This window comes from Falco punctatus (genome assembly GCF_963210335.1).
Source record: "Falco punctatus genome assembly, chromosome: 1".
In the NCBI taxonomy this organism is placed as follows: Eukaryota; Metazoa; Chordata; class Aves; order Falconiformes; family Falconidae; genus Falco; species Falco punctatus.
Genome location: NC_137580.1, coordinates 19,986,718 through 20,014,706, shown reverse-complemented (window position 1 = coordinate 20,014,706; position 27,989 = coordinate 19,986,718). Strand labels below are relative to the sequence as shown.

At 40.1% G+C, this 27,989-nt stretch overlaps 1 long non-coding RNA gene across 7 annotated transcripts in view; it reads left to right on the top strand.

Moving 5' to 3' along the window:
* The window catches only part of LOC308058196, a 60,707-nt gene extending 32,718 nt beyond the window's left edge, over positions 1 to 27,989 (top strand). For 6 of the 7 annotated variants that reach the window (XR_013925712.1, XR_013925713.1, XR_013925714.1 and 3 more), the window contains one exon: positions 1 to 27,989. This exon is cut by the window's left edge. This is a non-coding gene — a long non-coding RNA (uncharacterized lncRNA). The other variant, XR_013925717.1, reaches the window with a different exon arrangement.

Below are 27,989 nucleotides of genomic sequence, written 5' to 3'. Positions count from 1 at the left end.
AGTTTGTAACTTACATCCTTCTTTCTTCTCCCTATGATTTTTTAATATGCCTCCATTTTTACATGTAATGGAGACCCTACATACGAGATAGAACACAATTACTACTCTACCGGAAAGCAAGAAGAGAGGATGTAATGGCCAGGATGACTTCTAAGGAAAAACAACAAACAACTCTTCTGATACATGATTAGAAAAGTTTGACTGAAAACAAGCCATTTCTGCAGCTACTATATGTTACTGGGAGCTAGAAGTAAAATCCATGTATTTTTCACTGGGAAACTATTTAAAGATTATTCTTGATGTCCCATTTTTAATGACTTTTTTTCTCGTGGAAACAGAACAATATTCAACTTACTACCAAAACTGTAGCATTGCTTTATAAAATCCAGTAGTTCTGCACAGCTGAATATTCATATACCTGATCATCTTGATTCATCTTTTCAACAGAACATTTTTACAGTATGGAATTAAAAACAATAAAGCAATGAAAAGAAGACAGCATTAGGAGTCAGTACAAAGCCATATTCAGCACATCCTACAGTATTCTACCTTTGTTCTTCAGTTGGGACTTAATAGTACGTGTCGAAGCAGCACTATACAAAACTAGGGCATGTCATCAATCTTGACCTTTCCTGTGTCTCAATAAAATGCCCCATATTCATCCTTCTTCTGTAGCTACCTATCCATCAAGCCGCTTACTCCAAGTGAAGAATAAGTGGCTTTGCCCTCATGGCATTTTCCTTTCTTGTTACTTTTCAAAGGGGGGCATGCCATTTAATCTGCCATGCTGCTTTTTAGCCTGAGACATAAAGGTGATTTACATTGCTTCATCAGCTGCAGGAATGTCCAGCAGCTCTGATGTTTTGGGGGGAAATAAGAGAAAAAAGAGCTTGGAGTACACAGGGTCAAACATGAACGATCATGGAAAGAACACAAGAGAACTTTTTAATACTAAAACCTTATTTAGCAACTTCAAAAACAAGGAATTAAAATTCTGGTTAGGAATACAATGTGAACCATGCAATACCATAGTAATTCAATTTTTTTCTTCCTCCCGATGTGTTTGATATCTTTAAGTACCTAATGTACTTTCTTAGCTGTTCATTGATAATAGGACTGCTTAGGAACCACGTTGTGGGTTCTCTATATGCCATTCACTTGCAACACTTTGGATGAAACTGTAAGGAAAGAATGCAGTAGTTGAAGTTTTCTACTCAGAACTGTATTTTTCCAATAAAAATAAAGCCTAAGTATTACAGCAATATGCAATTCAGCGTTCAAATGTCATTGCTTCTAACTCAGGAAGGGAACTCCTTGAACAAAGAAGCTTAAATGCAATTTGGCTGGAAATTCAATGTTATTCAGGAAAAGATCAGTACTGAAGTTGCCAACAAACCAAACTGTCTGCTTGCTTATAATTAGCAACATGGTCATTGTCTGGCTGCCCTGGCATACTGTAAATATGCCTGGGCAGACTGCATGATTTAAGATTGTTTAGAAGACAGTCATTCATTGTCTCAAGAGACAGGTAAACCAATTCCTCCCTTAGTCAATTAGCTTGGCTCAGGGGGTAGTGGCTACAACTCAATCCTATTTAGCCTTTCCTCAGTAAACAAAAGAAAGGATTTTTCTTTTCTTTAAATATGGCTGCAATTACTGAATATAGCAAGCTCATTCAGAACTACAAGCATCAGATTTTTCAAAGTCTTACACATTTACCAAACATTTTAGCAAACAAAGTTAAGAAATCTTGTTCTACAATTTACACTTTATGACACAATTCAATGGAAGACTTCAAAACAAGTTTCCTCCAAAATAAGTAATAACCAGAAACTTATTCCACCCTTCACTTTTCTTTTATTTGCCAGATGACCAGTTTGCTTCACTTCCTTTCCACAACTTTAGAAAATACAGCAACTCTGTACATGTACAGTTTCTGCCTGGAAGCACAGACTTCAGCAGTTAAGCCCAAGTTAAAACATAAAGTCATCTTTCATTTCTACTTTAAGATAATATTTAATCTCTTAGGGCTGAAGGATACACACAAAGTTTGCCAATAAATGTTGCCTAGTAGATTTTGAGGAAAATAATAAGGCTGGCAAAACAAAACTGAAAAACAGATGAACAAACCGCCATGCTGCTACCAAAGCTACAGAGAGAAGTGCACAGATCAGGCTTGTAAGAATTAATGCTTTTCCATTGTGCCTGTAGAACTGAATGGAAAGCCAGTAAATTAATTCAAGTGCAGATACTGTTCAGCTATGGCAATCGGAATACAGATTTCAGCCACCAAAGGGTTCCAGTTTTCACTTGTCTTGATTTTTCCTTCTTTAAACCATGTTAATATTATGTCTTTTTTCAACTTAAATTTATTTCAGTCTCTGGTGTTAGGAACAGCGTCTGATTTTAAAACAACTTTCACAAGAGCATTAAGAGAGAGATTTTTCTTACTAAATGATGCACAAAGAGAGTAATGATTTTAGAGCTGTATGTCCTATTTTAGCTATTTCCACTATCAGGAAAAGATGGGTTGACTTACTTGTATGTTACAAAAATAGTCAAGGATCTTTAAACAAAATCAATCTCATTGAGCTGAACAGTAACGGAGAGGTGTAGTGTGCTCACAGCATAACCCAGTTAGGTGCCTATCCTGGCAGTGGGAGCAGTAAAACCATCAGAGCACACCCACGGTGTGTTTTGCCCAACACAACATGGGAATTATTGAGAAGCTCAAAAGCTTTTCTTTAAAAAGCATCATTCAAATTCTAGGCCAAAGAACTTCAGTGAGGATTTTTGGTGAGCTTTGCTCTGTGGACTTGAAAATAGGGACCTGAAGGAGAAGACGTAGACCAATAAATGAGACACAAAAAGAGGCGGAACAGGAATGATCAGAGATGTATTTGAAAGGATGGAGTGAACTACAGCTGCTCAAGCTAGAGAAAACTGAGAGGCTGCATGCCAACACTGAAAAATATATGAAAATTAGGAAGGTGTAATAGTTTCTTGATTATGAGCTTGATTTGGGGTAGGACAATGCCCAAATGACCTCTGAGGTGCCTTTCAGACCTTAGTGAAGGCATATGCTACATGAGAATAAACTTCCTGTAAGGTTCTGGAAGCATTCAGTAAAAGCAGACAATAGTTTCAACTACAGCTTAAAGTCTTTTAGGATGGTTCACAAAACAGAAGCCACAAGTTTACCACAAAAGTTACATTTTTATTGTTTACTTATATTGGTTTGATCCCTAGGAAACCTGTGTACTTTCTGGGGAAAAAAGGCCTGAATTTAAACCATTCTAACAGCCTGCAGAGATGCGGTCTTTGCTTTATTTAAAACTTTGTGGTTTGAGTCTAGGTGCTGCCAGTCAGTTCTGCTCTTCTGATAACATGTAAACCCCTGTGAGTATCTCCACCATTGTAATCATTGTTAGAATTCTATAATTAAATTTATTATACCTCGTTTATTTTGTACTATTTGCTATTACTGCTAAGGATGAATATTAGCTATTCTGCATTTGAACTCTGTTTTCTGCACAAAGTCCCGCATGCTGCTAAGCTATTATAATGCTCAACTGAGAGCGTCAAAGTCTTTATACAGTCTAATAACTTCACTAGGTGGCAGTGGAGAGAAGTACTACTTTATACAATTTGCTTTTTTAATAGGACAGGGAAACATCCCAGTAAGTACTGCAATTTATTAGTGTTGTCTGTGTTAATGCTAGATCACAGGCAGCAATGTTTTCACCCACACAAAAGTCTGGGGGCTTCTGCCCTGTTAACTCCCCGCGCAAATGTGTACTAGAGCACAGACACGCACTTTTCCAGCGCTAACAGAGAGCTGCAGAGAGCAGCATATACTCATCTCCAAAGGTCTGTGTCACAATTGCTCTTTCTCTATCTTCATATATATGAACAAATGTCACATTTGTATTGTCACAGTCACTAAAGCAATCCCAGAGAAAGAATTAGTACCATTGTGCATTAACCATGGCCAGGACTAGAAAGACAGGAAAGCTCTTCCCTCCCCTGTGCCTGCTCTGCTGTTGGTGGAGTAACAGACTGGATGTAACCCGGCGCAGATTTTTAGGGAAGGGAATGGAAGGCTTTGATAAATGAACGCTGACAGTTTTCTAGAAGCACGATACAGCTTCACGTCAAGGGCATGAACAATTCTCTCATAAGCTCAACTGTACCATGGTCTTTCCTGAAACAAAGTCAGAGACTCCATCCCTCAAGGAATCATAACACTGATGCTAGAAATATGATGAAGAAAAGGAGTGAAGGGTAAGAATGAGTAAGCGAGCGATTTGGAGAGTGAAGAATACTCTCTGTATTCAATAAAATACCTTTCATTCTCAACTCTTTACAAATACATGTTTGTTGGGAGAACTTAGTGCCTTTACAGATGGCTCAAGAAACAAAGCATAATTTTTCAGACTCCTGACAAAACACTTCAAGCTGCTAGTTCTGTACCTTCGAAGCTTCAACACCTTCAAAAATTCAGTCTTTTGAATACAGAGAACTGATGGCTGCCAGTTTTCCTTAGAAATTAATACACTTGAACAAAAAGAATAAAACAGAGAAGAGTGGATGATTTCAGCCAAGATCATTACTTCAATTAAAAGTTTATCAGAAAAGTTCTCCAGAAACTATGAAGTTCTCTGGCTTTACTTCCAGTGTTCAGAAACCACAAATTATCATTTAGTACAATAAGGAGATGAAAAATGTTTGGTTTCTTCTAGCATCAGTTGTAAAAAAATATATTTTCTAGGGTTTGTTTCTTGCTTTTGGAGAAATGTTATATGTAAAAAATCAATTCACTGCCTAAATCACACTTTTCTATACTACGTCTTGCCTTTATCTTAACGATGTCCAAGACTTTCCCCTTAGAGAGTGATACTTCGTCCTCTGACATCTCATCTGCTTGCTCACCAAACTGTTTGCAATAGCTAGCAGAGATTCAGGATATTGCGAGTGATGATAAAAAACAAACCCAGTTCTGTTGCAAGTGACTTCTTGACTTATGCCTGCTAAGCACAAATCTCCATTCAAAGGCTTGAACTTTTAAAGGCATAATTCCCTATATTTATTTTTGTGTAAATATGAGCAGATGAGAAACAATTCCTTATGGCATTCATTCTGTGAGATTTCCCTTACTTTTCCTCTTCACTGGCTGTTGAGAAACAGAAATATATGGAGGTGCAAAGCCCCAGGGTTTCGTTAGTGACGCAGTGGGTTGGATTCTCTGCTCTGCAACTTGCACATGGCTCCGGTCAAACAAACATACACAATACACCAGGCTGTCAAGATACAGTTCAACTTGTTGCCTAAACCAACCTGATAAAAAATAAATGACTGCTCCCCAAGCATCAAGAGGCAGGTAAAAATAAGGAATGAATTATGTAGATTCCTAGGAAAAAAATACATGTCAAATTAGCTCAGTGGATTTCCCCAAATGGAACTATTGTAAACAGATAGCTACAACTTTTTATGTTTGTGGGGCTAAATACATTTGGCAGAAACACAAAAGATCCACATGACAAAACAGCAATGCAACTTATGCTCCCTCCAACCCCAGTTACAGGGAAGTAATTTGTTTTTATCATTAGACAGCTTCATGCTGGATGCCCCGGGATGACCCTGATACTCAACGAGACAGCCAGGTACCCTGGTAAAAAGCCAAAAGTCCTCTCAAACAGCCTAGATACTTACAAAACAGTCCTTTTAGTTTATAAAGAGGAACTGAATGAGTGCAATAAACTCTTAATTTAACTTTACATGAGAAAAATTTCAACTGCAAAGTCAGGATAACCGTTACACCTTATCCTTACCCCTTTCCCCCAAAACACACTCATAAGTCAAGGCACTGTGGATTTGCCTGGAAGCTGGGCCATCATGTTACTCTTAATTAAGTAGCCTTAAAGTAAGTGGCCAATCAATACTGATTCATAAGGGTCTCACTGCAATAAGTCATCACAGTGTCTTAAGGTGCTACTGATGTGAATATAATATCTAGACTTGCTCTTTCCACGTTCAGGTTAAATCATGATTATGAGTGGAAAAGAATACTTACCTAGCTTTTTTCTTCCATATAATGTACATCTGACTCTGTACACAGCAGCTTCTCTTCCTTTTCAAAACTCTGCAACTATTTCCCAGTCTATTTCTCTTCGCAGCACTTGAATTTTGCAGTACCGCAAAAAAAATGTAGTGACCTACTTTTTCCTGAGAAGGAGGACTTGCATGACGGATAATGATTAAATCTGACCATAATCTGCACAACGCACTGCTTGGAATGAGAACTGAAAACTGTCTACAATCAATTAAATGCGTATCAATATCTAAGTTAAATTCATCTAACTCTGAGTAACTTGCTCAGATTTCCTAGGAGTTCAAGCATGTTTGGGTGTTTTTTTTTTATAGAGAAGTAAGGGTTTAACTGTCCAGTGTCTATAGGTGATTTTGCCAGAGCCTAGTTAGCTGATTAGACTATAATCTAGCAGCAGCATTAAGTTTTCTTTACTACTGTTTGATTTTCTACGGTTCTAACACAACTGAAATGAAAGAAACTGTCTTTTATACACCCTCTCTCTACACTTTGTGCTTACAACATACAAGTTTCTACAATTTAACAAAGTCCATGTGCTCATTTTGTAGCAGAAGTACAAACTTATTACAAGTAGTATTTATGTGGAAATGTTAAAAGAGGAAATAAACACATGAGAACAAATTGTGTATTCAGTCACGTAACATTTTTTGGCTCAGTTCAGGTTGCACAGTCATGCAAAGCAACTCCTTTTCAATTGCCTGTTATCCCACACTGCACAGTTAGTATAAAACCTTTATCGCAAATCTCCTAAAGGCGGGGATCTGCCCTTACGTGCAAATGCATTGATAACTAGACGACAAGAAGAGGTTGATGCATGATAATCATTTTCTTCGCCTTCCTTGGCAGTGAAGTAGCTGGAGGCAGGATTAGCGCAAGTTCCACCCAGCAGCAGACCCAGGACAACCTGCCATGTAGACCAATTCTCAACAGGCAGGCGAGTAATTTCACAATGGATTATACTCCTGTCTTTGCACTGACACAGATCAAATATTTGCAAATGAGATGTTCATTACTTCGTTATCTTAGAAATCAGCATATTCTTTCTTGAGTCTGCCCTGCTGTCACTATTCAGCCAAAGTAACCAGAGATCTCAGTGATACTTTAAAGCCTTTCAGTTATCAGATGGTGGGTGTACAAGCTATTTTGATTCCTCTCCAGGCCACCCAAAAAATTTCTGAAATTTGAAGCTTATTTAAAATGACTGCATATTTGTACAGCAATTGCACTATGCCTTGATTGGCTTCTGAAGCTTAAGTAACAGTGAAACAGAGCTAAGACAGTGCTAATTTACAAACTGACCTGAAGTGTTAGGCATCGGTAAATCCTTGACCAAAGTGGATCACAGCAGAAAACCCTGACGGAAACTTAGTAACAACATAAGTAGTGGAATAATGAGAAGGTATCAATCCAAGCCCAATTCTCTCTTAGAAATATATTTCATATCACAGCCTCTCATTCCTGCTCAGATTTGTATTATTTTTTCTAGATAGTGGTTAAAAGGGGTATTTGAGGTAGAGAAACACATAGCTTATTTAACTTTTTTGCTGCCCTTTTCTTTCATCAGCCACAAAAACATGCAGCATTGTGTTGCTTGCTGTGGGCCGTAGATGTGAGTTTTCAGCTTGTACAGTCACACTCTCTTTGTGTTTACTATGCAAAACAGTTATAACAGTATGTGGGAATGAAAAGCCATCATTTTTGTGAAATTGAACGAATTGTACAAATTTTACTTCTGAATTGCTCTGGAAACTTGAAATTGTAACATAATTAAGAAACCCATTCAGATGTCTTTCCAGTCTTTCATTTTCTCTCTTTGATGCATTTGCCACTGGGTCTTTCACAGAATATTAAGCTTTCCATATGGTTTCATTTACATTTCTAAAGCAAGAGACCTAGTTTGCCATCGTGTGTAGTTTATGTCTCAATTGTAGGTCACATCTAACTAGGGGACATCTAGAAAATGAAAAAGTCCTAGCACCTCTGTGGTTAGCCCTGCTGAATAATTGCTGCAGTAGCTGAATTCTGCTGTTCAGATGTTGGTAATTTGCTATTGAAAACCACCAGTATCAAACTGTCAGAGTCAAGAAATGGCTTTAATTATTTCCTCCCTGGAGCAGTAATAGCCATTACTTGAATACTGCCAAAGCTGGAACGTGTTTCTGCTGGTGATTTCTTAGCACGTTCAGTGAAGGTAGCTTACCTGCACTTGCCAGCCGCGCTGCTGTCGTAGATTTGCAGAATGGCACGATTGCTTTGGCGAGGGCTGTATCATCTGGAGACCACCTTTGCGATCTTGTTATTTTCCCTGGCCACCAAAGACTAACATTGTTTTTCTGCTTCACCGAGTACTGAAAATAGAAAATAAATCATACAGAAAGCTCTTGGAAATAACGAAACAGAAAAAAATCTTTTCTGGAAGGGAAAAATTAAATAAAAAATCAGAAGCTACAGAGAACTCGGTGGAAAATTGCACTAAGAAAGAAGGTGAGGTCAGCAGGGCTACTGCAGGAGTCTCCTTGTCACTCTGCATGATACTGCCCAGGCTCTCATTCCTACTTGCAGCAATGGGCATAAATAAAACCACAGACAAAACCACACAGCTTAAAAAAAAAAAAAAAAAAGAGCAGGTTGAAATATTTTTAATGATTTACAGCAATTTTAACATTATTCTCTGTCCTGCTTCTAATAGATCCAAAACCCAGAAAAAATAAATACTGATGTTAATGTGAACATTTCCAAGGAGCCTACAATGGGCTCTGGCTCATGCTTCAAAAGAAAATGTAAGCCCTTGAAAATAACTCTTGGGCTAGGACTTTTTATTCCTCATTCCCATGCTGTATCGATCTAACCTCTGCACCCCAAAAGTTATCTTGCCTCTGAAGTGGGATGAGGCTTTTCTCCCTAAATGATTGCAGGGCTTTTTGTCCCTCTGGCAGAGAGTATTAACAAGGGCTGAGGCAAGTTTTTGTGAAGTCTGGAGGAGTTTGTCTCCTAGAAGAGCAAAAAATCATTGGGTTGTTCATGCAAGAGCCACGCGCTTGGCCAGCAATAAACTGTTCCTCCTTTGAAGTGCACGCTTCAGATATTCGTGCATATAGAGACCAAGCGTGTTTTCCCACACGCAGTAAACTTTTCTTCTGCTGTCTGCACGTCACAGACTGACTGGTGCAACACTGAAAATGTGGCATTAATGGTCTGGGTTGCTCAAGAAAGAAGGGTGGAAGGGTGGCAGAAGCAAAACATTGCTTATAAAAAAGAAGGAACGCTATAAGGAAAACCAGTCTACAGAAAGATGTTGGGGTCCCTTTGGAAATATTCACCAGCCTAAGAGTCTTTAAGTCATTAAGAACTCACCTCTAAGTTGTGCAATATGTTTGCTATTCATTTATCTAATGTTCATAAGCACTAGCAAGGAAAAGGTCAAGGAATGTTTTAACTACAGCCAAATAAAAAATTGTTTTTTTTATTTCCTTTCTTTTTAGGTCAGCAATAAAAAATAAAATCTTGAGAAAAAAACCAGGAACATTATCAGTAACTAAAACAAGCAGCTCGGAAAAGCGAGAAGAAAAATGGGTTTTCTTCACACCCCACTGAAATAAAGACCTACAGGTTCTGTTGAGTTTTTGATCAGGCATTAAGATATTTTTCCCAACCAAACTCCAGCTTCTGCAATGAATTCTTCTGCGAGGCGATCACTTCTCATAGCGGCGATTACTACTGCTATTATACCACAGCAATGACAGCAAACACTATGTGTCATCATAGGCAGTTTGACCATTAATGAAAAAGATTGTACTACTGGTTAGTAGAGGTTTGTGATCAATAGCTATTACACTTCTGCTCTTACCCCTCCACAATAGCCAAGAGCATAAATAATAATGAGTTATGAAACGTTCTCTAGTGTCTCCGCCTGGGCAGGAACTGTTCCGATTGCAAACAGGCATGTCTTGCGTGTGGCATATCTTAGCCACGAAATTGATATCTATGTACAGAGTTTGGTGTCATCGACATTCAACTCACAGCTGAAACTGTTTTGGAGTTTTGTTAAGAATGACAAGATTTGATGAATGGAGATTAATGATTAAAATATTTCAGCCTTTCTAAGTCCTCACACAATATGATGGCAAATAAGTCTTCAAAGAGATTTATTTTTGTTCCTAGCAGCTGGATATCTAGAGCCTGCCGTTCCTGAGGGAGTCCCAGAGACCTACTTGATGATGGGAGTGTTTCACAGCTGTAAGAGACTTGGATTGTTAAACAATGACTTGAGCTGTAACATATTTTAGTGACTAGACTCTTAAAACCCTGAGGTTTTCTAATTGCCTACAGCCAGCCTGCTTATCTCTGGAAACCTGCAAGCTCCTATGTTGTAACACGAGGCAGTGAAAGCCCGTCTTGAACATGTAATTCAATTACAAGGAAATTGTTCTGGGGAAAAAAAGCCCACCCCCTTCCACCCCGTTTTTCTGCTGTCAGAGGTGCAGGTGGGCCAGGGGGCTTGCTGGCAAAGGTAAGATGGCACTGGCACCCCTGAGGGCCCCCTGCAAGGGTGCCACTTTTTGAGCGCTGTTGGAGAAGGCACAGATGTGAACAAAACCTCTGATGAGAATAATGGATAAATGGCAGAGAAACTTTCCTCTGGCTCGTGAAATCCTTTTGCAGAGTTCATACTGCAGAGGGATTTGTTCTGTTGTCAGTGGCCAGGGGAACTTCTCCTTCAGCCATCGTGATGGTGTCGAAATTACAGCTGTAAGACCAGACCCTGTACCACCTCTTCAGAGAAGAATACACCTGAAATGGGTATCACTGGCGCCCTATTCGGTGAGGCGTAATGGCATTAATAGTATTAAGGGTCTTTACGATCCATAGAAAAATATTGCTTGATATTGCTTACACAGGAAAACACGTGTGAAAATTAACGGTTTTCCTACCTACAGAGAAAATGTAATTGCAAGGCAATTACTCAATTCCAAACATTGCCATTTTGAATTTGAAGGAAAATTAAACATGGACGATACCAGAGAAACATTTGGGAAGTCATGACGATGGAAGTTCAGTTTTCAGTAAGGTACTTTTTATGCGCCACGTGCACATTGAGCAATCACTTTGAAACTCATCAAAGATTTAATTACCAGCTCCGTAGTGATCTATATTACCAGGGCCTAATTATTTGTGGAAAATATGCTACATTAACCTACATACGATGGAGTTACAGATTTAAATAACTTTAAAGTATTATAATTAAAATTAAATAACCATAAACAAAATTTATTAATAACATTTTCTAGTTCGTATCCCTATTTTTTATAGACTCTATTCACTAGCTGATCAGTATGCCAAAAGTGGTCATTTTCTATCATGCAGTCATAATCCTGGATGGCTGCACTTGTGGATGTAATTCTGCTTAAAACCCAGAGAATCAAACTACACAAAGTTCCAGTACCATCTTGAAATTTAAAAAAATCTTACGAGTTCCTTACTGTTACAAATGATAAATACATTAATTACTATTTTTAGGAGGTAAAATATCCTCAATTAATCTGGCATCTTTCTAAAACTTAGCTGTTAAAATGTTTAAGAGTTTTCCTAATTTCTTGCTTAGCTTGGTTTTTATTCTGTGGCAAGACATTTTCAGAGATATTGTTTGCATTAAATGCATTTGCATTAAAAATATTATTCTGAAAAATCTAATTTTATCCTTATTTCAGGTAGGCAGTGAAAAGACACAAAAATAAAACCCCACAACACAAAAAGTGACAAGGGTAGAATTAATCTACAATAGAAATAGCTACAGTTCCCCTGGAAAATTAATCTTTTGAGAACCTGATATCTCATTGACATAGAGTAAAATCTAGCATGACATTTTGGGTCAACATGAACCAGCATTTTGTTAGACAGTAACTTATTATTCTTACCCTGTTCTGACATGCTTTAGTGCTACACATGCTTTTAGCTAGTAATTTTCAGTGAGCATCATGTTGTCTTGCCTCAGTCATATACAGCATCTTGTCACAAAACAATTCAAGTTCTACTTTGATTCCCACCCCCACCCCCCCGAAAAAAAAAGATTATGTGGGACATCTGACTTACTGTAAAAAGAATAATTTGCTTATATAGTGCCAGTCAGTTTCCAGGCATCACATTTTATAGGCAGAGAAATCCAATAATTTTGGATGAAAAAAAAATTTCAATAATGCAAATTTTGAAACTGTTAGTTTTCCTGTATCACTATGCCAGAAATCAAACTGCTAGCACTATGCATGTTCATGGGTGAATAGCCACTGAGGGAATATGGAGAAACTGCAACTCTGAAGGGGGATGTGTAAGGATCCACGTGTAAGAATTAACTGAGCAAAATCAAGTACAAAGTCAAGAATAAAAAAGTTATTCCTGTGAAAGAGGGGAGATACTTTTTATGAAACCCACACTTCAGAAATCCCACTGCTTGTTTACGTAGAATGAATAAGTGGAATATCTCACGGCACTCGACTTTAAACATTTTAGAATAAAAGGATCCTTTAGGAGGAAAAATGACAGTTCTGCAGTCTCATGTTTCTCCAGGTACAGTGCTGAACCCAGTTTCACTCTCAGAAAGTCTTAAATCCTTCAGAAAAATCACACTTACTTCTCTATGTTTCTTGCAAAATGGAAGTACTGCCTTGATCCGTATGGCTGTGCCCGAGGAGAGGGAACCTTTCTGCCTAGGTGGAAATGGCTATGCAGATCTTCTCTCCTTTGCAAGACTTTGACATTCATAAGAGTGAAAACTAAACCAAATCTTAGGTATTTGGGGATGGAGAAATGGGGGAGGTTCTCTTCACTGGGGGTGACTAGCTACTGCACGTTCCAGTAACTGCTGGCCTTCAGGTCACTCTTCCTCTTAAGTGGTTAAGTAAAAATAGATGTAGATAATGATGAATTTAATTTCCACCTGAAGCTTTTACAGGCTCAGGTCTATAGGGAAGTAGATTCCAGTGTGTCCTCAGCTGCGGAAGGAGAGACAGGTGCAGACTTTAAAAAAAAAAAAAAAAAAAAAAAGGCTTATTATAATCATTCCTCTTCAACACAGCTGGTTTAACAAGAGCACAGAGGTTTATTTGGACCACGCTTGGAAAATGGGAATTTCCATCTTTTTGTTCTTAATGCACTGTGCAGGAAGGTCACTTGTTCTGGCAGTGGCTAATATCTGACATCTGAGCAGATCCTTAACGGGGGTAAATTGCTGTAGTTCAGCGGTATAAATAGCCACAGCAGCACTCACCAGCTAAGGATCCGCTCAAAAATGCTTTTGATTAATTTCCTGTTACTGGGTTGGTCTTCAAATGCCTCTAGATAACTTCCTGGCAGCGCAGTTAAAACCCCATTCGCAGAGTGGCATTTCCGTAGTTTTGCCTTTGATTCGCAAGCCAGCACTCGATGCTTTCTATCGGTCACATTCACCCATCTCTGTTGGTGGCCTCGGCAGGGAGCTGGCTTGAGAACCTTCCCGGTGCAATCTGCACCAGCGCTGCACAGAGGAGCAGCAGCACTAATGCCTCGCGTCCTCCATCTGCTGGTTCTTGCCTTACGTATTTACCAGTCTGTGGAGTCCTCACCACATGTAGAGGGACTTCGTGCCCTTCTTCCTCTGGGATGTAGGACAGGATAATATAAACATGGTGCTCCTTCACTTCCCAGCATACATTTATGGCTTTTAATTCTTAAAGGATTTGTTGTTCAGTTACGATGGCAACTTTTCAGTAGAATTTGCATGACCAACAACTACTGATTAAAAAAAAAAGGACAGCCATCTCCACAATATATTTTATGAAATCCTTAAGGATTTTTTTTAATGTGTGGTTATTTGGACTAAAACTGTTCAACTCTAGCATTGTATGGTAATTTGACTTTAAATACGGTTGTAGCACAAGTGGGACTTATAGGCATAAGATCCATTTATTAGAAGCAGGTGAAGAAAGCTGTATTTGAGCAGCAGAAACCAAAATTCACACCGTGTTCTTTTCTACAAGGTTGTAATACCAGGATTATGAGCTCCATTTTTCTGTCACCTGCATGAGTTCTGATGACGTGTAACTAAACTCGGTGAAGCTACTCTTGATGAAGAACACGTACCATCCTCAGGAGAGCCCAGTGCCAGCAAGTGATCTAGTTTTTGTATCCATGCCATGTAGCTGGGATTTTACTTCCAGTCCTGTGTAAAACTTCATGAACACCACAAGGTGGAAAAGGATCATTGCTTCAAAAAATAAGAAAAACTAGGGAAAATAGTAGCAGGAGGAGGGAAGGAGACACTCTTATGGTTTCTCTTGAGTCCCAGTGACCACCCCAGGCAGGTGAAGGGAGGTGGACCAGAGGCAAGGCCCTGGTGCAGTCTTTGCCACCTCTGTTTCCTGGCTGTTACTTCCAACCATTGCATTAGACAAGTAACCAATAGAGACAGGGGTAAGAGGTCAAACAGAAAAAGACAGCACTTCATGCCAGATTTTCGGCCATGTAGTGATAGCGTGGAGATGGAAAAGCGTTCACATCCCAACCTGCCTGTACTCCATCTGTTTGCAACAAGATACTTAGTCCCTGTGTAAGCAGAGGGAAAAGGGATGGGTGGTTTGGTTTTTTTTTTATTGCACATTCATGTAGATTTTGAAAGGAGGAAACCAAGCAAGCCAAAATTAAATATAATTTTCTCTTTTCCCCACAGACTTAGTCTGGATGGATGCCAAACCACATTTTGGAGGGGTGAGAAAGGCCCAACATCTGCTTCTGGTGTAACTGTTTGTATCTTCACTCTAGGAAAATTAGGTTTGAAATAATCTTAAATTGTCTGACACCTGTATCCTATTAGAAGTGACACATGGAAACACCTTCAGTGTACTGAATTTAGCACCATGTCAACAGTTTAAAGTTAACAGGAAAAAAATTGGTACTTCGCAGTTTCAGTTGAAACAGATCTTGTGTCACTTCACACAATAATACTGCAAGCCTGATCCATAAATGTAACGGGGTTTGAACCAGCAATTCTAGCGTGGTTGGTGTCCTTAGCTATATAGCTGGAACTAAATTCAGCGTGCGCCTCGAGGTGACTGGCATACTGTATGTCGGGCTCGGTGGAGGCACACCCATGGGTTGGATGCCAGCCAGCACCTAGGACACCAACACAGCTACTTCAGGGATGCTTTTGCAGAAGTTCAGCTATGAATCTGAAGTTTAGCAACTTGCAGCATACAAGAACAGCGTGTGGGTCCTGTCTTACTTGTCTCAAGAAAGGGAGTAAAATTCCTGTGACAGCAGATGAATCCTGCACAGCATGGAGGTTTGCTAGTATTTGGACACTAAGGAAAATCAAAAGAATTCTAAAGTCAGGCAACTGGCTTTGCTATATTGCCTGTGCACTTCTCACAGTGCAGATGCCGAAGGGCATGTAAGGATTTATTTAAACTCTCTTCCCAAACCTGTGCAATATTCCATTTGCAAATTCCTCTCGTTTAGGAACAGATCTGGTGACCTCTTCCCAGAGAACATACAGTCAGGAAGATCCAAGTTCATCTGAGAAGGACATTCATTAAAATTCATAAAACTTTATGACTTCCATAAAGTTTATACTACCTAAAAATACACTATCCATTACTAAACAACATCTGTCTTCCCATTCATCTTGAAACACATTCTTTTTTTTGAGAACTTTCAATCAATTTCTTTTGAGAGATTGTTTTTTAATGCTAGTCTGAAAGTAAAAGAATCTGTTTTCTTTTTAGACAGTATTGCTTTTCCAGCAGATCTGCATCTTCAATGAGCAACATCTAGAGTCAAGAAAATGGGAAAAAACATTGGTCTTGACTATTTTTCTTTTATTCCTTCCAATTATTTGAGACCATGCGAGCAGTCATTTTATCATGGAAATAGCTGTGAGATGCAACGACAGTATTTACAGAAACGCAGGCAGGTCAAAACGTGTTTTAAGAGTTGGAAATTAGCAAATTAACCTTTGGAAATTTAAGCAGAAAGCTAATACCAGGGTTTTTCAGCCTGCAGAAATGGGGCAAGACTGGAGGGGGGGGGGGGGGGGGTCCTGCCCCACTGGCACCGATGCTGTGGGCAGCTGGGGAGGCTGGTGGGGAAAAACGGCTGGGATTGATGGAGGTGCCTCACTCTGCTGTGGGTCCTGTGATGCACGAAATGACTGGCATGATGTCATTCCGGTTGGGAACCTGGGAAGGTGTGTGCAGGGGAATGCCTTCATCTCCCCTTTTTATTTTTTTGTCAGTGAAAAGGTAACAGTGATAAAATTCACGAATCCTCGGTAAGACTTCCTATAGCTAACCTGCTGTCTGTGTGCGAGTAAAATCAGAGCTCATGCAAAGACCAAAAAGTTTAAACACGGGCAAGCACACTGAATTTCAATATGAATTATGGCACGCTAATGAAAAATATGTTAAAAGTAGAAAAATGGGGCAATAATGGAAAGAGACCAATAACACTGAACCATTTTCTAGAGAGAAGAAAGCATGCAGGACCCTGTTATAAGAAAGAGCGTCAAGTACAACTTCAGGCTTTTTAGGACCAGCCAAGCAGACTCCCTATATGGTATGGCACTAGCGACACTAAACAAAGGATAATACCTAATATTTTACATGCACCCATAGCTGAAAACTATCAGGGAAAACCTGCTGAAACCTATTTGAGGTGGCATTTATTCTAAGGGATTCTAAGCTCCCGTGCCACAGCCTGGTTTGGGAACAGTTTAATGAAAATTGCTCCCACGGTCTTCCTTCGGTGTAAAATTCTGAGCTTAGGAGAAAAAAAAAACCAAACGAATAGACCTCCTGCAAGCTTCCCAGGAGAGAAACTGATAAACTGATATAAGCAGAACGTGTGCGTACATCAGAGGAACAGCTTTAAAGCAACACGAATTTGAACAGAGGAGGCTCAGAGCTACATATTGCAAACAGCCTTCAAAAAGGACATTACATGGTAGGACCCTACCCCCAGAAGGATGCTACAAATCACATACTTGAGTTATTAAACAACAGCAAAAGTCTGAAGGGAACAGCATAAGACAGGCAGCAATTCTTCATTGGGAACATCTAATTAGAGGCTTTATCTTTCTAAAGTATTTTTGCCTATTACTGAAATAGATAGGAGAAAATAACGTGCCTTGTAAACAGCTGCTTTACTTCAGGTCCACAAAAGAAAAAGCTTCAAACAGGGTGCGAACATGAATTCAATAAGGCTGCAATACTGCTCTCCCTTTATTTTGGTTGTGTTACAGCTGAGGTTCAACTGGAATATGAATGCAGAGCCCTGCTATTCAGATGTGCAAATACTGATCCCGTCCCAATATCGGGATAAGCTAGTCCCTTCCCATGGGCAGCTTGGCCTCCGAGACAGACTTTAGCTGCTGGCAAAGGTCCTTCCACACATCCCACAACCTGTTTATCCCAGCTGAGATCTCTGTAAAGAGCTAAATCAACAGATACACACTTCAAGTTAACCACAGGCTGTGAAACTCCAAACTGGAAGGCCAGCGCAGCCTCCTCACATAGCCCAACTCCCACCCTTGAACTTTCAGAAGTCCATTTTCCCTTGGTACTTCCGATTTTAAATGCATGAGCCCTCTTCAAAGTCTTTGCAAGTTTTTGTCCTGCAAAAAATATCCAGTTTTGATTAATCCTGATTTGACCTTGCTATCGCAACTTGACAAACATGAAACAAAAAATAACAGTCAATAGATTTTGAATGCAAATCCCACATTTGTCCCTGAGGAAGTACACCATTCTTTTAAGGATGGACAATGTGGTCTTATCCCAGCATTTCTGTCCCCCTTTCAGAACATAATTAAAACAAGGATCTGCTTATCTTTTCCTTTTCGGTTCATGACAATGTAACTTCCTGCAAGAGCCTGATCGGTGGCTGATACCGTCACCTGATCTGAGCAGGAACAGCCTGGGGACTCTGCTGTGAGACAGGAAAATAGCCAGCTGGAAACCTGCACAGAGGAGGTGCCAGCTTCAGTCACCCCCATCAGTCCTGCTGGCTCTCCTCACGCTTACAAAGACCATAAAACAAACCTAAGTCAGAGAAGAGGTACAGGAAAAAGTGTAGGGAAAAGAGGACAAGCAAATCTGGGAACTGAGTGGATTAGTCACTGGTGTCTCGCCTGGGATCTGGGACCTGCTGAAACATTTTCAGTTCAGTTAAGCACACTCAAGATTTAATACCCTCTTGTTGGTAATTGTTTCACAGTGGCCGAGGCCCAACCACATGTGAAAATGCAGTGCCCTATTGCCTGGCTTTCCCTGTAAAACAAGCAAGGTGCCTGAGCAGCTGGTGTATCTTTCAAGGCACATTTCAGGTATTTGCTTTCTTCAGATTAATAAAGATGTTATTTTCTTTTTTCTTTTTTTTTTTTTTTTTGTAGTTCACAGGACTTTTTTTCTAAGAAACACCATGCTCCTTGTGTGCCCTTTGTATTTCAAGATGCCAGAGCTGCTCTCCTTTGAAAGCTTGCTGTAAGCTGGCACAGCTCTGATCCACAGGTCTCCGTGAAGCTTTTGATTAAGCTACACCAGTCTCATTGCTGAAAATCTGCTGTTGTATGTGGAATTATTTATGAAAAACTACATGAGAAATGCAGATTTCACTCCTTATTTAACTGCTACTTACCTTAAAGACAAGATGCATTTGTGTCAGAGGGGCTTTGGGGGAAAAGCAGCTGCATTCTGGCCTCCAGACAGCCCAAATCCCTGAGCATGGGGATGGGCGAAGCTGGCAAGGTCAGCTCGGGGCATGTGCTGCAGCGTTACCCTGCCCACCACTGGAACCTGAAGCAAAGAAACCAGAACAGAAGTACACACAGAAGGTCAGTGCACCACCCTGCAAGAATGTCTGGATCCCGGCTGGGACTTTGGCACTATTCTTTGTCTTTCTTCAGGAAGCTAACCTTTCTGTAGGACCTACCCAGAAGTGACCATGCCTTTTACAATATAATACAGATACAGGAACAGTAGGCTAAGACAGAGCATCTTCAATTTGGAAAAACTTCTTTGAAGGTCAATGTGATTCTGTTAAATGCAGTAACATTTAAAAATCCATAACGCTTTTCCTAAGATTAGTTTCTCTGTCATATTTCTGAAGACTTGCACTTCTGTATCATTAGCTGTAGGTGTTTGCCAAACACAGTCACAAATAGAGGAACACGGTGACATGCAAGAAACAACAAGCCTAAAGGTAGCCAGGTATGACAGAACAATGACTGGTACTCTGGTATGTATATGTAGCCAATTAAGATGCAGGACTCAAGACACTAACATCTGAGTGGGAGGATGCATGATGTATAAAATAATCTTTTAAGCCAGAAACAACACTTCATAATCAGAGAGACTTCCTGAAGAAAAGGAATTAATTTCCTTTGGGAAGATTTGTTAATAGTAAGTCTAATAAAGTTGTACGTATCTACAGAGCCTAAGGTAACGCATTGTGAACAGGTTAATGGTTTTGCTTTTTCCACTCTCAGATATCTACAAAAGCAAGCTGGGATTTTTTTGTTGATTTGTTGTGTAATGGCCTTGTGTTTATTTCCCGGCTCTGGGAATTGCTTAGGAAACCATACTGATGAGTGAGGGATTAGGTAACATTCACTTCAGTTCTGTGAAGGCTCACGACAAAGCATGGCATGGAAGGGGAGGGAAATGCTTTTTTGCATCAAAAAACGGAATAGGAGACCACAACCAAAATTAGATGCAAATATTAGTTATAATGACACAAGGTGAATATCTAACTGCCTGGCAATTCTCTATCAAACCCCATGTTACTTAAGATATTTATAAATGATTTAGTATAAGCAGTGAAGTAGCCCAACCTGCAGGAGGACCTGCTTGCCCTGTTTCTAAGCATCCCTGAGAACTGGAAGGAATTTCACAAAGACTTAAGGTGTGTCCACAAAAGAAAGGGTCACAGCTTTCAGTAAGTTTTTTACAGCAACTTCCTTGTTAATTTAAAGCCTTCCAGAATTATTTTGCTTTTGTCATCACGCAGTCCCTTTACCGCCTTGTTTAAGCCTGAGGTTACAGCACACTTCACAACCAAAACAATCTCCCCCCTGAAAAGCAACCAACCGACCGAAAAAAGGAGCCTGCAACATGTACTGGAGCTGAGGAACAGGATAAGGCAGCTGAGGCTGAGCGCTCCGTCACCATTGCCACATGGGTGCCAGCACCTCAGCCAGCTACCAGGGCTCGCTTGTTGGCCTCGTGTCTTGTTTTGCACATGGTAGTGTTGGAAACCTTACTGCTCGTCAAAAATGACACAAACTACTTTTCACAAAATATCCAAATAAAGCAACTCTTTCATACCACACATAAAGAGACCAAAAGCCTGTTGCAGCAGCAAAACCACTGGACTGCTGCCCACCCCCTGGCAGCCTTTGCTGAGGGGCCCCCCTCCGCGACCAGGTGGTGCAGGACTGCACCTTGGAAAAACTGTTCAGCTACCCATCCCTGCCTTCCCTGAGTGAGGGTCCTGCTGACTTTCCCTGTCGTAACTGCAAACACATCCCACATGGGAAAGTACTGCAGCCACATACCAGGCGTATCTGGCTGCGGGCAGCAACTGCTGCTGCATCCACCCGTCCCCAGACACCCAGCTATGACATGACCACGACAACCTGCTGCCCTCCACACAAGGAGCAGATACCCTCGCTAGATACGCTGCTGGTGATGTGGCAAGAGTGAGCCTGGAGTGTGGGATCTCCCCAGGCCTCATCACTAAGTTATACATGCAAATCAGCCATAAACAGAAAAATCCACACCATATCCCTTTTATAAAACGAGCTATCACATATATGTGTGCCAAAGGTATATGCTATGCTATAGCCGTGTTTCCAACAGTCTCCGGGTCACGTCCCTTCTTAGCCAGACGCACGTTTTCAAATACATTTGTAAAGGACTGAAAATATCTGCTTAAATAGAAATGCTGGCTGGTTCAGGGAAATACAAGGAAAACATCACAGCTGTCTTTCACTGATGTGCACAGGAAACATGAATGAATGTTTTACAGAAATTTCAAGCCTGCTTGTATTTGTTATTAATACAAAATAGACTTCTAATTTATTGGTTAAAAAGACATACACTGCTACGGTCAAAGCCTTCTTAAATGCTTTAAAATCTAGTATTGATCATTATCTTACCTCATACATCAAAACTGCCTTTTAACTCGTTCATAGATGGCCCAAAGGCACAAAAACACAACAGAGAGAACTTTCTAAAAGAGCAAAATCTTCTGTCAAACTGAAAAAGTTCCCTCCTCTCTGGTACCATTAACACTTTCTGATTTATGGGAAACGTTACTCAGTTTGTCTTCCAAAAATTTCATTGGATTGGAAAAATGAAAAGATTGCTCACTTTATACTTTCAACAGAAAATGTTAATGACAACATGATTATGGAGAAAAACGCAAACAGGCCAAAGTAAAAATGGACATTTGCAACACTACTGATCTGCCTGATTTTTTTCTACTTTGCTTTCTGAAAGGGTCAAATTAAACCAACCGATCCTACTCACTAACTCAGTGGTGCCTCTCAAAGCAGCGCGAGTTTGAACTCACTGAACTGGAATTCCAAGACTCACTCCCCGAGTTCATTTGGAGAACATGCATGTCTGAGTAGGGTTGTGCTTTGCCAGCCAAGCGCACGCCTAGCTTTCACAGGATATATTCAGTGCGTATTTGTCTGGCAGAAGTTACTCAGCAATTTTGAGAAACCTGACCACAACGTGTTATCACCAGCAGAGATTTTTCTCCACTGAACATGCAAATGCAACTTTTCCTGAGAAAATGTGGTTTTGTTGCTTTCAGACACAATTTGAGGATAGATTGCTCATACGCAGACAATATGACCAAATATTGATGTTCATGTTATTTGGATAGCGATCCCATGACATATTGCATCTATCAAACAATTACCTTGTCACTAGCTCTTTAAAGTCTAGAAATATATATATACACAAGCAGCTTTGCTGATGCTTGTCATTCCCCACAGCAATAACTTGCAGCTGGGAAACGAGCAACCTAATTTGTACCTTGTTGGGCAACAAGATGTACTGACAATTCATTGTGCGGAGGAAATCCAAACTTCTGGAAGTGTTTTTTTGCTGATTCTCTGGGCTATTGCACTTTAAAGCGGGGATTGCATCCCTTAACCTATAATGTCAAAATTATTCTGAATTCTGTTATTGACTTCAGCTGAAATGGGGAAGAACTTCAATCCAGCACAAAACTGCCTGCTTAGGTACGTCTCCAGCCCCAGCTGGATGAAACCCTAGGTATGCATAGGTAAAGTCCTGTCTTTATTCTGGCCCTGGTATTTCTAAACTCCATAGATTATTATACTGTATTTGAAAAGGTCTCAGGAAAAAGGCTTACAACTTTTAAAATAAACAAATAGGGTTTTCTAGCTTCTAAGGAAACAGAAAAAATACACACCCTCTCTTTGCCCTCTCTTTTTCTGGCACACATTTTGAACCAACCATTTTGTATGTATTTTTTTTTAATATATATATATATACTGGTTATTATTTTTTCCATGCATATCAGCATTCCTAGCACAGAGTCTAGAATCAGAAACCTCACAAGATTTCTTTATAAGGACAGAAGAAGATATCTTGAATATGAATTAAAAGAAAATTATCCATTGAAGAGCTGAAATCCCTAAATTTCTCACTTAAAGTCAGTCAAAACCATTAACCTAAACTGTTAACATGTCCAAACAGAACCCCAAAGCTGTGTCATGGCAGGCAGCAAATGCTCTCCAAGGTTTTATACCCTCCTGAGGACTGCCGTCGAGCCACGGTGGCACGGGCACACCTCCACAGGACCAGGGACACAATTATGTCATTTCCATTCATAAACACCTCCGTTCCAACCCAAATTGCTTAATCACATGCTCATAGCTAAGCATGCCTGTAGAACTTGTGAAGCCAGTGCAATTACTGGAAAAACTTTCTACTGTGAGATTCAGCCTGTGCATCTCTGTATTCTTCCCTTTACTTCCTCTAACCTAAAGGTCTAGACACCGTATTCTTCCTGACATAGAAGGGCTAATTTTTACTATGGTCATATAGAAAATCATCATCATTATCACCACAATAAAGTAACTGAATAGATGAGCAAGAGAAGTCCATCAACCACATGAAACTTACTCCTTCACTTCTACTCTTTCCTTTTTTAAGACAACCAGAACAGGGATCCTGCTCCTCAGTAATCCGTGAAGCAGCCAAAGTTAACTTTTCGTTCTAGTAGTAACAATAACAGCCAAAACATTAGGAACCACATAATGTGATTTGCTATCTCATGATGTGTTTGGATAGCAACTGTAAAGTTGCCACTTTTTACAGCTTTTCACAATTTCTAAAGAAAAAACCCACAATTTCACTATGTTCATGACCACACCAAGATCAGCATTTTTCTAGTGACTTGCCTACATTTTGATACCAGAAAGAATGACACCCTCTTAAGTCTGCTATTGTATTAGTACAAAAGACTATAAAGTAATATAGGCATGGGGCTCTGTCAGTCTAACAGTAGGGGTTTCTAACATTGGAGAGATTTCACTAGATTGAATTTAGATGTGCTTTCAAACCCAAGCAGTTAAAAACTGTTCCAGAGTCATCACTGTCTCCAGTAGCTTGTTGGATTGCACTGGGAGATAATGGACTGACATTATTCCTGATCTTGGCCAAATGCTGTTGGTGCAGCGCTCAAGGTCACTCGCAGCTTACCTCCGCATGTGCTGGGTGATGTACAGCAGCGCTCGGCTGCGCTGATGGGTTCATCGTTCTCAAAGGCAGTGACCAATGTTGAGCAGCTGGCTGAAAGGCTGTTTGATCTTCCCACTGCTTTGCAGGCAATACCACACTGCTCAGCGAGGGAGGAGGGAAAGAAAAAGAAAAAAGCCCACTACTGAAAAGATTTATCAGCAAATGTAGTAGAGCCATGCTTGACCTCCCTATCTTCTCTTGTTCCCCAAAGGCAGCACATGTAAGATATTTCCTGTCTTTCATGTTACTGACTGGAATGCTTCATGAAGTCCAAATTTGGACAACAAATGCTGTCTGTTGTAGTCATTAGGCATGACTGACTTTGTCTCTTCATGAGAGCTGCAGCCAACTGTTTATTGTTGTAATGTATATTTGTTTCAGTACTCCCCCCTCCCCTAAACAAATAAACAACAAAAAAACCCAAAAGAGCCAGGCTGAAAGCTGAAATTCACTCATCAGACAAGGCTGCTGTGTCGTACAGCACCTTATTTCCACATTAGCACATCACACTCTGTTCCAGACCACCAAAATATTAGTTACAGATTAAATAGCCTCCACCTATTATTCAGGGGCCACATTCAAAGGTTACTGAACAACAATTAAAAGCATCTACTAGATTTCAAAATAGCTGATGCGCCCCAGAACTTAAGCAAGTGAGCATGAAAGTTGGAGTTTGCTGGCTGCAACTTGGTTCTACGTTCACTGATCTGTCATTAACACCCATGCATTGTGATTTTTATATTATTTTTTAAAATCACATCCACTCTGCAGAGACATGCCACAAGTTATGAAATTGAGCTATTGTGCTCTCTTTGCCAGCTGCTGTATCTCGGAATATTGTTCACAACACAGTTACATGGTAGTTTAACCTCTGACCATTTTCAAAGTCAAGTGAAGACAATTTGTAAGGACATTAAAACATACACAGAGCATAAAATACCAGTCTGGTTATGTTTTGATCCCCACAGGCAGTACACAAGTACTAGTTATGCCCTTGCTCCACTAATATTACATACATATTCAATGCATGTCTTTAAAATGAAAGAAACATTTAGTAGAATCCCTAATCATATTTATAAGTTTTCTGCGGTAGGGAAAAAAAACCAAAAAAGGCGCACATGCCAAACTGATGCCTAATTTAAAAACTAGGTGGGTGAGAGGGATCTCACCCTGACAGAAAGCAACCTGTGGGGCTGCTCAGCCATTCCAATAATAAAAGTTTATTCCACGAGCCGCAAAAGTAGCAGAACTCTATTTCCTATCTATTTGTGCCCTTTGTCCCCTAAACCTCCTTCCAGCGCAACAAGCCCGGCCATCTGCTCTGCCCTTGCAGCAGCCTGAGTGGAGCCGTTAGTCTGGAGCTGGAGACAAGGGCTGGGCCAGCAGCTCCTGTCAAACCCACAAGGTGACTGATGGTTCCTGACAGTGCTTCTGCTAGTGTGGGCACCAACAGGAATTTTTTCCTTCTATCCAACTCCCAGTGCTTACAGACCTCATTAGCAATTAAGGTGATTAAATCCCATCTCAAATCTGTTTGAAATTGCTGAGCCATTTCCAAGGTTATGAAGGGGGACTGGCCGGCAGACTGGGAGGCAGACCGCAGAGGGCTGGCGTGCCAGGTTAGACGCAGCCATTCTTCTCATCCAGCACAAATGTCCAAACCCTCACAATCTGAAGTAAAACAGCCTTTGACTATGTTGCATTAACAGCGTGGCAGCTGCTTCATAAATTATAATGCAATTTGTTGGGTTGTTTTGGTTTTTTCTATGTATATACTAATTTGACATCAGTCATTGCAAGCAAGTTGAAAAGACCGAAAGGTCAACTTATCCATTCATCTGCAGACACAATCGTGTCATTTATCCAAGTCCCACCTTTAACTCAGAGACAGGCTTTGTTGTTTTTAATGGAATTTCAAGACAGAAAACTGACAGAATATCTGCCAGTTTTCTCCTCCAGTTAAAAATGTTGGTCTGAAGGGAGGAAAAACTATTTAATTCAGTTCTTCTACAACAGCAGCAGTTTCAGTCTTTCCCTTGTAGGAACCGTTGCAGGATCCCAGACATGACTCACCTCTTTGGAACAAAAGGATGGAATATTACACAAGTATTTTAGCCCAAGGATTTCACCAAGAGGTAGAAGGCTTTATAATGGAAACTGTCTGGTCATGCCACGCATCGCTCGGGCTCGCTGTTTCCACCCTTTGCCTGACCATGCCCATTTACTTTGAAAAGCTGTGAGCCCTGGTGGAGTAGGAATGCTCTGGCAGTCCATACTGCTGCGTTCTCACTTGCAGATAACACTATGCAGTTCAGTCCCTCAGCTGTAGACCGGAGGCTGATAGCCTAAATGATTCTGTGGGGAATTACTTTCCCTATAGCTTGAAGTAATTCATTGACTCTCATCACCTGTTTTAGTTCAGGATTTTCTCATTTATTTTACACAGATACTAAACAGATAATTTGGGGGAAGCTTTCATAGTGAGAATTACAAACATCTTTAAAGCAAGATCATCCTTGCTAAGAGGCACTTTCCTCTAAGTAAAAAAAAAGTCTGAAAACATCCAATAGATCTGACAACACCAAGGCAGTCTACCTTACTAGCAGAAATTATTTAGCTACTTTATAGTTCATGGCAACTTGTGTTCCCACCAGGCACTTGAGTTAGTTATAAAGCTTTGCAAAAGGCTAATAAAACACCAAAATCCCACACATCTCCAAAACGCCACACATCTCCAAAACTTCAGACTATATGGCAAACCATTGTCATCTTTCCATACTAGAGGGGATATTTCTAGTATATCAATAACAGAAGATCCAGCTGTGGGAGGGTACATTGAGACTGGGTGTTTGGCTCTACCATTGCCACTACCGCATCTATGCCACGTAGATGTGTTGGTAGTGTCCCTTGGCCATTTACGTAACCTCAGGTTTTACTTGTATAGTACAACCAAATTGCGTATCCTTTTCTTTCATACCCTTTTCGTTGTCTGTGAATTAAATCTCATTATGACAAATGAAAACTTCAATTTCACATCCAAATTGGATTTGCAATGCCGCACAAGATGTGTGTTTAACACTTTACATCGCCACATCTATTTTAAGCAAGCATCTATACACACTCCAGACCCTGCACTGAAGGCTCACTTACATTAAGCAGCAGCAAGTCCTGTTCACTGAGGCAGAGAATACAGCTTTGCTATACTTTAAGGCGGATTGACTAAATATTCGTATGTCGATTCTCAAGCACAGGCATCAGCCCCCCACCTCCCTCCCCCCCCTTTTTTTTTTAATCAATTTAGATAAATAGGCTGTGCCATTCATAACTCTGCTAATCACAGCCACATTACTCAATGTACAGTTTGGAAAGTTTTCAAATGGCCATTATAAAATATCTTAAAGAGAAAGGACAACCACTGTGTTTCAAAACTTTGCCTGCCTGTTTTGACCATCTGTGTAAATCAGGAAACAAATTTTATGATCTCTTGTAAGATACAACCCCAAATTTACAATTGTTACCCGACAGATATCAAAGGAGCAGAGATAGGAATACAACTTAGCCCAGCAATACTCAGGCCTCAGGCAGACCTACTTTACTAATTAACGAGTAAGCACATGTCACTCCAGACAAACAAGATCTGATGGATGATTGCAAAAAATAACCAACAGCAGTTTGATGATAGTGAATCAGGACTGCCCATCAGAAAGGAGAGCAGGGGATCAACAGAAAAGAAAAATCTGTGGACAATAACCCGTAAGGTTTTACGTATCCATTTATTTTATGTGTGCCTTACAGAGCCCACTGGCATAACTGTTCTGTTAATTTTATCAAAAGTCAAGATAAATTTAAAAATAAAAGTGGAAGTGATCTACAGGAGTTTGGATGTTACTGAAAGGGCAGACTCAAAGACGTTAGTACTAACCTATTTATTTTGGGGGAACTTGGAACCAAAGCAATGCCTATCTTCTATACATTGCATAATTTACATGAACTACTCAGCGCCCACAGACTAAAGTAAATATGATAAAGGAAAAAGTAGTCCTCGTTTTCACCACTGAAAAAATATGACTGGG